Raw genomic sequence first — 12,719 nt, 5'->3', positions numbered from 1 at the left:
ACCACCCTTGTCAGCACTCCTGATGACAATATTTTTTATTGTCCATTAAATTCTTCAAAGACTTGCGTTCTAAAGTGGTGAGATTATCCAAATGTTTATTAACAAAATTCATAGGGTGAGCAAAGGCCTTTTTAAGGTCATCCATGACCAATTTACAAAATACTGGAATTTGATCACCTTGGGCCCCCATAGGATAAAAGCTGGATTTCTTTTTGAAGTTAGAGTGAATAATCTGCTGTTCTTCCTCATACACAGATAAATCCATTAGATTGACTAATTCTGCAGAAGTTCACGCAAAGTTCTCAGCGTATCAAGATCTTTAAATTCTAAGTACTCAGGATTATAATTGACTCTATTGCATGGGTTCTTTATAAAGTAACGTTTTAATGTAAGTTTGCGAACAAACTTCTGTACGTCTATGAAGACCTCAAACTTATTGGGAGGTGCCTTAGGTGCAAAGTTTAAACCTTAACTGAGCAATTTAATATCTGTATTATCTAAAATGACACTAGATTGTCATCCAGGACTGGGAGATATATTTGAAGGAAGCTTATCGTTTATTAAATGACTCCACTACCTACTAGTGTGCCCTTGATAAAGTCCGGCCGGGATCCGGATGCAACACGTAGGAATATCGCAACTAAGACCTCACAGCTGATGTCATTGACAGCTGGTTAGCCTGAGAGGTATCCGCTTGCCGGGGAATGCTCCAGATTTCCAATCTACGCTGACGTCAGACGCTGCTCTTCATTGAGATGGCTAATGAGAACCTGGATGTTGTGTGTAGAGTGCTTACCTGAGTGTAAGTTCTTATGTATTATTGTTCATTATACTTAATAAATTTTTTAAGTTGTTTGCGCTTCTCTTACGCTTAGATTTAGAGTTTTGCGGCCAAAGGGGTGCGTTAGCTATGCGTGTTTTTTCCCCCCCGCACCTTTTAAATAACGCTGGTATTGAGAGTTCTCTAAAGGGCTGCGTTAGGCTCCAAAAAGGGAGCGTACAGGCATATTTACCGCCACTTCAACTCTCAATACCAGCGTTGCTTACGGTAGCGGCTAGCTGGAAAAACGTGCTTGTGCACGATTCCCCCATAGGAAACAATGGGGCAGTTTTGGAAAAAAAAAAACCTAACACCTGCAAAAAAGCAGCGTTAAGCTCCCAACGCAGCCCCATTGTTTCCTATGGGGAAACACTTTCTAAGTCTGCACCTAACACCCTAACATGTACCCCGAGTCTAAACACCCCTAACCTTACACTTATTAACCCCTAATCTGCCACCCCCGCTATCGCTGACCCCTGCATTTTATTATTAACCCCTAATCTGCTGCTCCGGACACCGCCGCAACCTACATTATACCTATGTAGCCCTAATCTGCTGCCCACAACATCGCCGACACCTATATTATATTTATTAACCCCTAATCTGCCCCCCCCCCCATGTCGCCGCTACCTTACATACACTTATTAACCCCTAATCTGCCGACCGGACCTCACCGCTACTCTAATAAATGTATTAACCCCTAAAGCTAAGTCTAACCCTAACCCTAACACCCCCCTAAATTAAATATAATTTTAATCTAACGAAATAAATTAAATCTTATTAACTAAAGTATTCCTATTTAAAGCTAAATACTTACCTGTAAAATAAACCCTAATATAGCTACAATATAATGAATAATTATATTGTAGCTATTTTAGGATTTATATTTATTTTACAGGCAACTTTGTATTTATTTAAACTAGGTACAATAGCTATTAAATAGTTATTAACTATTTAATAGCTACCTAGTTAAAATAATTACAAAATTACCTGTAAAATAAATCCTAACCTAAGTTACAATTAAACCTAACACTACACTATCAATAAATAAATTAAATCAATTAACTATAAGTACCTACAATTAAATAAACTAAACTAAATTACAAAAAAATAAAAAAAGATTACAAGAATTTTAAGCTAATTACACCTACTCTAAGCCCCCTAATAAAATAACAAAGCCCCCCAAAATAAAAAAATTCCCTACCCTAATCTAAATTAAAATAGTTAACAGCTCTATTACCTTACCAGCCCTTAAAAGGGCTTTTTGCGGGGCATGCCCCAAAGAAATCAGCTCTTTTGCCTGTAAAAAAAGCACAATACCACCCCCCAACATTACAACCCACCACCCACATACCCCTACTCTAACCCAACCCCCCCTTAAATAAACCTAACACTACCCCCCTGAAGATCTCCCTACCTTGAGTCGTCTTCACTCAGCCGAGCAGCGATGGACCAAAAGAAGACATCCGGAGCGGCAGAAGTCTTCATCCTATCCGGGCAGAAGAGGACATCCGGACCGGCAAACATCTTCATCCAAGCGGCATCTTCTATCTTCATCCATCCAACGAGGAGCGGCTCCATCTTCAAGACCTCCGGCGCGGAACATCCTCTTCTACCGACGACTACCGACGAATGAAGGTTCCTTTAAGTGACGTCATCCAAGATGGCGTCCCTCGAATTCCGATTGGCTGATAGGATTCTATCAGCCAATCGGAATTAAGGTAAGAAAATCTGATTGGCTGATTGAAGCAGCCAATCAGATTCAAGTTCAATCGGATTGGCTGATCCAATCAGCCAATCAGATTGAGCTCGCATTCTATTGGCTGATCGGAACAGCCAATAGAATGCAAGCTCAATCTGATTGGCTGATTGGATCAGCCAATCCGATTGAACTTGAATCTGATTGGCTGATTCAATCAGCCAATCAGATTTTTCCTACCTTAATTCCGATTGGCTGATAAAATCCTATCAGCCAATCGGAATTCGAGGGACGCCATCTTGAATGACGTAACTTAAAGGAACCTTCATTCGTCGGTAGTCGTCGGTAGAAGAGGATGTTCCGCGCCGGAGGTCTTGAAGATGGAGCCGCTCCTCGTCGGATGGATGAAGATAGAAGATGCCGCTTGGATGAAGATGTTTGCCGGTCCGGATGTCCTCTTCTGCCCGGATAGGATAAAGACTTCTGCCGCTCCGGATGTCTTCTTTTGGTCCATCGCTGCTCGGCTGAGTGAAGACGACTCAAGGTAGGGAGATCTTCAGGGGGGTAGTGTTAGGTTTATTTAAGGTGGGGTTGGGTTACAGTAGGGGTATGTGGGTGGTGGGTTGTAATGTTGGGGGGTGGTATTGTGTTTTTTTACAGGCAAAAGAGCTGATTTCTTTGGGGCATGCCCCGCAAAAAGCCATTTTAAGGGCTGGTAAGGTAATAGAGCTGTTAACTATTTTAATTTGGATTAGGGTAGGGAATTTTTTTATTTTGGGGGGCTTTGTTATTTTATTAGAGGGCTTAGAGTAGGTGTAATTAGCTTAACATTCTTGTAATCTTTTTTATTTTTTGTAATTTAGTGGGGGTTTTTTTGTAATTTAGTTTAGTTTATTTAATTGTAGGTACTTGTAGTTAATTGATTTAATTTATTTATTGATAGTGTAGTGTTAGGTTTAATTGTAACTTAGGTTAGGATTTATTTTACAGGTAATTTTGTAATTATTTTAACTAGGTAGCTATTAAATAGTAAATAACTATTTAATAGCTATTGTACCTAGTTAAAATAAATACAAAGTTGCCTGTAAAATAAATATAAATTCTAAAATAGCTACAATATAATTATTCGTTATATTGTAGCTATATTAGGGTTTATTTTACAGGTAAGTATTTAGTTTTAAATAGGAATACTTTAGTTAATAAGATTTAATTTATTTCGTTAGATTAAAATTATATTTAATTTAGGGGGGTGTTAGGGTTAGGGTTAGACTTAGCTTTAGGGGTTAATACATTTATTAGAGTAGCAGCGAGGTCCGGTCGGTAGATTAGGGGTTGATACTTGAAGTTAGGTGTCGGCGATGTTAGGGAGGGCAGATTAGGGGTTAATACTATTTATTATAGGGTTTGCGAGGCGGGAGTGAGGCAGTTTAGGGGTTAATACATTTATTAGAGTAGCGGCGAGGTCCGGTTGGCAGATTAGGGGTTAATAAGTGTAGGTAGGTGGCGGCGACGTTGGGGGGGGCAGATTAGGGGTTAATAAATATTATGTAGGTGTCGGCGATGTTAGGGGCAGCAGATTAGGGGTACAAAGGGATAATGTAGGTGGCGGCGGTGTGCGTTCGGCAGATTAGGGGTTAAATTTTTTTATTATAGTGTGCGGAGATGTGGGGGGACCTCGGTTTAGGGGTACATAGGTAGTTTATGGGTGTTAGTGTACTTTAGAGCACAGTAGTTAAGAGCTTTATGAACCGGCGTTAGCCCAGAAAGCTCTTAACTACTGACTTTTTTCTGCGACTGGAGTCTTGTCGGTAGAGGGTCTACCGCTCACTTCAGCCAAGACTCTAAATACCGGCGTTAGGAAGATCCCATTGAAAAGATAGGATACGCAATTGACGTAAGGGGATCTGCGGTATGGAAAAGTCGCGGCTGGAAAGTGAGCGTTAGACCCTTTCCTGACTGACTCTAAATACCAGCGGGCGGTAAAAAGCAGTGTTAGGACCCCTTAACGCTGCTTTTGACGGCTAACGCAGAACTCTAAATCTAGGTGATATTTTCTTGCTTCAACTTACTAAGTAAGTCTTGATTATAAGTAAATGGATCAATGAGACTGATATCCTAATGCAAAATAAAGGATAGTTGAAGAGACATGAAACCCAAAAAATTTCTTTCATAGTTTAGGTAGAACATACAATTTTAAACAACTTTCAAATTTACTTCTATTATCAAATTTTCTTCATTATCTTATATTATTTGGTGAAGGAGCAGCAATGTGCTGCTGGTTTTTATTACTGAACAGATGGGTGAGCCAATGACAATCGGTATACTGTATATATGCAGCCACCAATCAGCAGCTAGAACCTTGGTTCTTTGCTGCTCCTGAGCTTACCTAGATAAACCTTTCAGCAAAGAGAAGAAGCAAATTAAATACTAGAAGTAAATTGGAAAGTTGTTTAAAATTGCTTGCTCTTTCTAAATCATGAAAGAAAAATTGTGGGTTTCATGTCCCTTTAAGTTTTGTGACAGTTAGGCTAACCTTAATTCAGAAGCAGTATAGGTTGCCCAACTGTCTTAGTTTAGCCAGTAGTAATAGCACAATAATCATCAAAGGTATATAGTGTGAAATACCCCTGGCATAGAGTTAAAGGGAATGTAAATTTTGATGCTAAAGTGCCCGGTTTTTAAAACTTTGATTAAAAACAGGGGCACTTTAATTCATCAAAATTTACATTTCACTCCTATTGTGAGAAAAAAACTTACCTTTTAATCTTCACAGCAGCTCCAGCTTGCTCCGGTCTCACAAGCCATTTCTGATGTCAGAAATGATTGATAGGTCATCCTCCAATCACAGCTTCCCCCCCGGGGGATTCAGTGTCTGATTCACTGCTGTGATTGGAGGAAGCCGATGCCTCATTTTAGACCCAGGAAGAGGCTTTGAAACGGGAGGAGGAAGCTGGAGCTGCTGTGAAGATTAAAAGGTAAGTTTTTTTTCACAGCAGGAGTAAAATGAAAATTTTGATGAATTAAAGTGCCCCTGTTTTTAATCGAAGTTTTAAAAACCGGGCACTTTAGCATCAAAATTTACATTCACTTTAAGTATATACTTAGGTAGAAGAAAATATATCTCACAGAGATTAGATAAGTAACAAGACCTTAGTTCAGCAGCTCTGTCAGGGGTTAAATGCATAAGGGATTAAATGCCATATACTCCTCCGTGGGAAGCATTAATAATAACTTAACTATTTACTTAATAACGTTTAATGTAAACTGTAACCTTATTTCTAACGTAGAAATAAAAACACAACAACTTCTTTGTTATAAAACCCGCAGGTCACGTTTATTGTGGCAACACAAGGAACCAAACGACCAGCACAAATAAACATGGACCAGGGGGGGCGGCAATCAGGTACTAGCTAATGCGTAGTAACCCATGCTAACAAGATGTGCAGTACCAGGGATGCAGGAGAGGAAGCAGAGTGTAGCTCGATACTGTAATGGCTTAGGGAGTTCTCGGCTTCAAATCACGCGGGCAGGGAACACCCCAGACGCGCGTTTGAGGACTTCACTCTACCTTGATCACATCCTGCCCCCAGACACTGTCCACCCGCCAGCTCAGGGTGCTAACCCACCACTCCAGACAATTAGGACCAAGGTCAACAAAGTGCAAACCACATTGAACACCCGGGGAGCTGAAACATAACGTCCTTGGACTTGTAGAAATAGGCTGGTTAGCCCACATCATGCCTCGGACTCCCCTAACACTATAGGGACCACCATAGTGATGATCCCTCTAATGATTGCTGCCTAAAATAATAAAAAAAAATGGAGCGATAGGGTGGGGAAAACTTCAAGGAAACAAGCAGAAAGAGGATTTGGACTTCATGTACAGGTCTTAAAAGGTAAGCCAAACCCCTCCTCTCTAACTGCAACATTGTTTCACACACACAAGAACACTCCCACTCCTTCGTCTTGGCCTTAAAGGGACATGAAACCCACATTTTTTTCTTTCATGATTCAGATAGAGAATACCATTTTAAACAACTTTCTAATTTACTTCAATTATCTAATTTGCTTCATTCTCTTGATATTCTTTCCTGAAAAGCATATCTAGATAGGCTCAGTAGCTTATGATTGGTAGCTGCACATAGATGCCTCATGTGATTGGCTCACCAATGTGCATTGCTATTTCTTTATCAAAGGATATCTAAAGATTGCAGCAAATTATATAATAGAAGTAAATTGGAATGTTGTTTAAAATCGTATTCTCTATCTGAATCGTGAAAGAAATTTTTTGGGTTTAATGTCCTTTTAACGCTTATGTCCATTCCAGGCAATTTGCCTTACATTTCCTGAGTGTAAGTTCACCAGAAATGACCACTTCAGATGCGTCATTTCTGGTGAACTTACACTCTAAATGAAAGAATAGGTTATCATAAGGATTAATTAAGATTCAGATGCAAATGTGGGCAGACAATATGACCTTCTCTTTCTTATTTTACATCATATACTATGTTTCTGCCCCAATAATCTTAAAGGGAAAGGATTCAGATAGAGCATGTCATTTTAAGACAGTTTTAAATTCACTTCTATTTTCAAATGTACTTAGTTCTCTTGGTTTCCCTTATTTAAAAAGACTTTGCACATATCGTACACTAGTGGGAGCTAGTTGCTAATTGGTGCCTGCACACATTGGTCTCTTGTGATTGGATAACTAGATATGTTCAGCTTGCTGCCAGTAGTGCAATGTTGTTCCTTCAGCAAAGGATAACAAGAAAATGAAGCTAATTTGAGAATAGAAGTAAATTTGAAAGTTGTTTATAATTGTATGTTCTATCCAAATCATGAAAGAAATGTTGGGGTTCCTGTTCCTATTTGCTACTTTTAAACAAGCATTGCTATTTTAAGATCACCATAATAACATACCCCCAATCTGTGGGACAATTTTGAATTGGGAGGTCACCTCTGATGTGCCACATTTATTTATGTGATCTTCTCTCTGTGCCCCTGAATCGTCCCAAACACTGCCATCCCACTGCTGGACCCACCAAAGCAAACTTTCCAGTACAGAGAAGATAATTAAAAATGTTTTATGCATACATACAAGAATAAATTGTGATGGGATAAGGAAATATCTGTAATACAATTTACACTTTAGTAAGGGAGGGCTGTCTGCTGTTCCTCCAGCAGGTTCCCCTCCCATGGAAACTGTCCCAGTATTCAGAGACCAACAACATGCCTGAGTCTGCCAGCCTGGCCCATGAAACACCCACCCTCCCACAAGCCTACTGTTACAGCTCCACTCACTAAACAACCCCACGTGCCCCTCTCACCTTCCTGTCCCTGAAAGTCTCCTGAAAATGTTGTGAGATTGGTATTACATGATCAAAATGTGTAGTAACACGCATCAAAGCTACAAAAATAATAACGTATAGGACAGTCCAGGACAACACTTAGCATCCAAAATATGTAGCACTACGACCTCAAGTAGGAAATCAAAGCAAACTAGTGTAAGAGTTATTTACTTCATCGTGGAACTGTATGTAGGGCTGCCAGGTGTCCAGTATTCAATCGAACAGTCCAGTATTTTAGAAGGCTCTTCAGTAAAATCTGTACAAAAATACTGGACAATTAAATGTCCATTTTCTTTTCAAGTCCACTGAGTGTCAATTATATATCAGAGGCCTCCTGTGCCTCTGTGCATTACAAATACGGCTCTGAAAGAAGTGACACTCTGCAGACACTAATTTGTGTGTTCCTGGCAGCCAAGCATGGTAAAAAGAGTGTTACTGGCAGTCATGTGGGTGCTATATCCCCACTATTTGTGTTTTCTTGGTGGTTTAGGGCATTTTTTTTCAACCGCGGTCTTCAAGTACCCCCAACAGGCCAGGTTCTCATTATAGCTGAACCAGTGCACAGGTGAAATAATCAGCTGATGAGTGACAGCAGGTTTATAACCATCTCTGTGCAAAAAGAATCACAAAGACAAGGGCGCCTCCTCGTGTGATACAGTATGGACAAACGTAGAATATGTGAATACCAAATTATACTCACAAAGATGGCAGCACTCTGTTGTGCTAATAGAGGCAGACTGGGAGTTCACAGTGTCCCAGTTCACTGTTCCAGGCAATACAGCAAGTCACTCCAGGGTAGAATATGTCTCAAACAAGCTCAGACTCTCAGCAAAGAGTTAAAATACCATAGTTTAATGGTGCATTAAATACAATACACAGTGTCACATATGTGACACTAACAAAGGATAAGCAAGCAACGCGTTTCTCAGATCTCTGTTTCCTCAGGCTCAGGATAGATGCCTGAGGAAACAGAGATCTGAGAAACGCGTTGCTTGCTTATCATTTGTTAGTGTCACACTGTTTATTGTATTTTATGCACCATTAAACTATGGTATTTTAACTCTTTGCTGAGAGTCTGAGCGTGATTGAGACATATTCTACGTTTGTCCATACTGTATCACACGAGGAGGCGCCCTTGTCTTTGTGATTCTTTTTGCACAGAGAAAGTTTCTATCCAGATCGGTTTTGTGACAAGGAGCTGACTTCAGAATTGAAGTGTGATTCCTATACCTGTGCCACATAAGAAGATCAATACATATCTGGAGGGACTGTTCACCTTTGGCACTATTTGGATATCCGAATCCCACACAGATAAGAACTTTTAAGAGATATATATCTAATTATATTATTCTCTTGTTGTTTTTTATATTATATTTTATTATAATTTGATCATTGTATATTTTTTAGTACTTATTTGTTATATATTAATTTTAGGGTCATAGAATTTGCTGATGTTAAATATTATTCATATTGCTAATTTTTAGATTCCTTTTAGATTTTTCTTTTATCATCTTTCTCTTCTAGCGCCCCCTAGAATTACCATTGTTTTGTGTAACAGGTATTTCTAGGTTTATAACCATGGTTACTAATCAGCTGATTACTTCACCTGTGCACTGGTTCAGCTATAATAAAAACCTGGCCTGTTGGGGGTACTTGAGGACCGCAGTTGAGAAAACACTGGTCTACGGCACTGTTTCTCACCCCCTACAGGCATAATTTGTTGCTCTAAGTACCCCCAAATATAAATAAATAATAATAGGTTAGAAAAATAAGAGACAATTGTGCACAGAAAGTGGTAAATTGATACCAGATATATTTCCGCTTTCAGGACTTTATGTTAAAATCCATTTTAACTAAATGCGAATGCAGCAAATCTTTGGAAATCTTTGCACAACAAATAATAAAAAAAGCAACTAATAGAGAAACACATTTGAGTCAGTCACTGTGAGCGAGCAGTTGACCAGCTGAGGAAGGAAAATACAGTCTGGCCTGATAGAGGTGCTTGAGAGTAAATCTGAGAAACACTGATTCTTGGGATACATTGAATCTTTAATTTAGCTGCATCAGGGAAAAAGAAAAAAAAAGGGGGGCAAGTCTTTGAGTACCCAATGCTCCAGGTACCCCCACATGTACACATACCACAGGTTGAAAAACATGGGTCTAGGGGGTCAAATCATTACTGTGCACGTGTGTTACTTGCAGCCAAAGAGGTAAAATCCATGTTTAATCTCTGGGTGGGCTGTCAGCAAAGAGTTAAATGACAGTACTAATCAGTAAGTTTTTCTTTTAGAACAACATCAGAGAATGCTCCTTTACTGTGTTACACTACACTGCCTGCACAGCAAATTTCAACCGTTGATACAATGACTTCCTTCCTACAATAGTCTGGTTCAAGTAAAAACATATTGCTAAAAATGGCTCTCTTCAAATAGCTACTTAGAAGAAACTCTTCCTGTTATTGAAATCCTGAGGCTTTAAATTCCTGCTTACAACGGGCTGGCACAAGACGCTGACACTATCTACATAGTCTGAGCAACATGTTACTTTTAAACAAAATAACTGTCTCCCGGTGCTTGAATGGGAATGGAATGATAACATTTTCTAGCACACAGTTTGTGGCAGTGGAAGGCCCTCTAGTGGACCTGTAACAAAATTAAGGGATAACTGACTTGAAGTCTGGAGTGTTCTAGGTGTGGGTTACATTGTTGCAAGTTTGGGTGCGGGTGTCTCTGCTTACCTTTATAGGTTCTTGTTGCAGTGGATCCGGCCTCTTTGTTCCTGGTATCCATATTTCAAGGGTGCTTTCCCCGCCCGCCCGTCCCTGGAAAAAGATGAGGTGGCGATACGATGATAACTGGTAGGGATTAGCAACCCTGGCTTGGGTAGGTTTAAGTGAGCTAGCCCTGTAAGCCTAGATTTTAATGTAGTCTCCCACCTGTTTCTGGCGTGTTTCATGACTCATCAGAGGAGGTCGCCTTACTGAGAGAAGAGTGACGCCCTAAGATTGGGGAGGCGACGCCCACTAGGTGTCAATCTGGGGTTACTCCCCCCTAAGAATCATAGGCCGAAGACCTCTACAAATTAACAACTCTCTCTCTCTGCCGTTGAGCGTGTGCAAACCATGCCGTGCTGCACACACCAGAAAGGGGCCCTGGCCGTCTGGCAGTAGGGGTTAGGTTAATTTTAGATGCCGCCACCAGTTAACAAACATTTAATGTTATTTATTAAAGAGTTGCCTAATATTGGCATATTAGCCGTTAAGGAGTTTATGTTAATAAACGTGACCGTGACCGTGACCGGTCTTTCGCCCAAACATGGTGTTGTGTGTTGTTTTAATAAGTTATGCTAGTTAACATAAGGACATAAAAGGAGATTTATCTGTTAGTGCAAATGTAAACAATTCAAATTCTTTTTTTTTTTTGCAAGTAAATTTTTTTATATATAAAATACAGGTTATATACATCCCACTATTTTGTTAAGGGAAATGGTAACTGGGATCTAAGATTTGGACTTGCTGTGCAGAGAAGCGTATAGCTCAACTAGGGCAGAGAAGGGCAGAGAAGGGTATAGCTCAACTAAGTGTGTGGTCTGGCCTGGGTTTTCTGGGTGTGGTTTGAGCAGCTCGTGGACATGGTTTGAGCTTTTTGGTATAATTTGTTGCACTCACTGACTGTATTTGGGCAGACTGAGGATATGTCTTACAAAGTGGCAGGATCACCTGAAATGGAAGTAAATTCAATCCTGAAAAACAGAGGTGTGATGACATGACAGCAGGAAAGAGTGGATATTTTTCACTAAATACTAATAGCAACCGGAGGCTTTGGTGAGTATGGAATTAAAAGCGATGGAAGAACCCATCACAGGTGGTTTTTAAAGAGGTGTGGGAGGCCACAGTAGAGGAAAAAAAATAAAAGTTTTGAAACAGCATTATGATTGTTTTCTTTTAAATAACTCACCTCTCACCACTGGCATATTTCCTGATACATTCAAGATCCCCTCAAATCTGTAGACTTGTGCAGCTTTGAAAAATTCGGTTCGGATCGATTCGAATTTCAGTTCGGATCTATTCGAATTCGGAAAAATTTGAATGAATTTGTTTCGGATTCATTCGGATTCTTTTGGATTTGGAAAAAATTCAGTTTGGTTCAATTTGGTTCGATTCGGAAATTCGGAATTTCGGTAAGTGTTAGGTGGGATGTGCTGTGTATTACACTAGTATTATGTACTGTATATTAGGTTTAACCCATAGCAGAGTGATAAAACCTAATACACTGTACAATACTAGTGTAATACACAGCCATCCGAATCTACCGAATACATCCGAATCGATTCGGATGTATTCGAATCGATTCGGATGGATTCGATTCGATTCAGATTTATTCGGTAGATTCAGCAGTATTTTAATTCGGAAATTCGAATCGATCCGAATCTCCGAATTTTCCGAATTTCCGAATCGATCCGAAACGAATCGCACATGTCTACAAATCTGGTCTCCTAAACAGTCAACAGAAACTACTCTTGCTAAAGTAACAAATGATCTGCTATTAGCTAAGTAAAGGGGCACTACTCCTTACAAATTCTTCTGGATCTATCTGCTGCTTTCAAAAAAGTTGACCATCCTCTCCTCTTACAAATTCTACTTCCTTTTGGCATCCAAGACACATCCCTTTCCTGGTTTGCTTCTTATCTTTCAAATTGCTCATTTACAGTTTGCTTCAACAGCATATCCTCTGATCCTTTGCCTTTTCTATCTATACATCCTTCCTTGGAAAAATTATTTCTTCTTTTGGGTTCTAGTGCCAGTTACAGTATAGCTAATGATACCCAAATCTATCTTTCCTGATATCTCTCC

This window comes from Bombina bombina, chromosome 2 (assembly GCF_027579735.1).
Source record: "Bombina bombina isolate aBomBom1 chromosome 2, aBomBom1.pri, whole genome shotgun sequence".
Lineage (NCBI taxonomy): Eukaryota > Metazoa > Chordata > Amphibia > Anura > Bombinatoridae > Bombina > Bombina bombina.
This window is presented reverse-complemented; position numbering follows the sequence as displayed.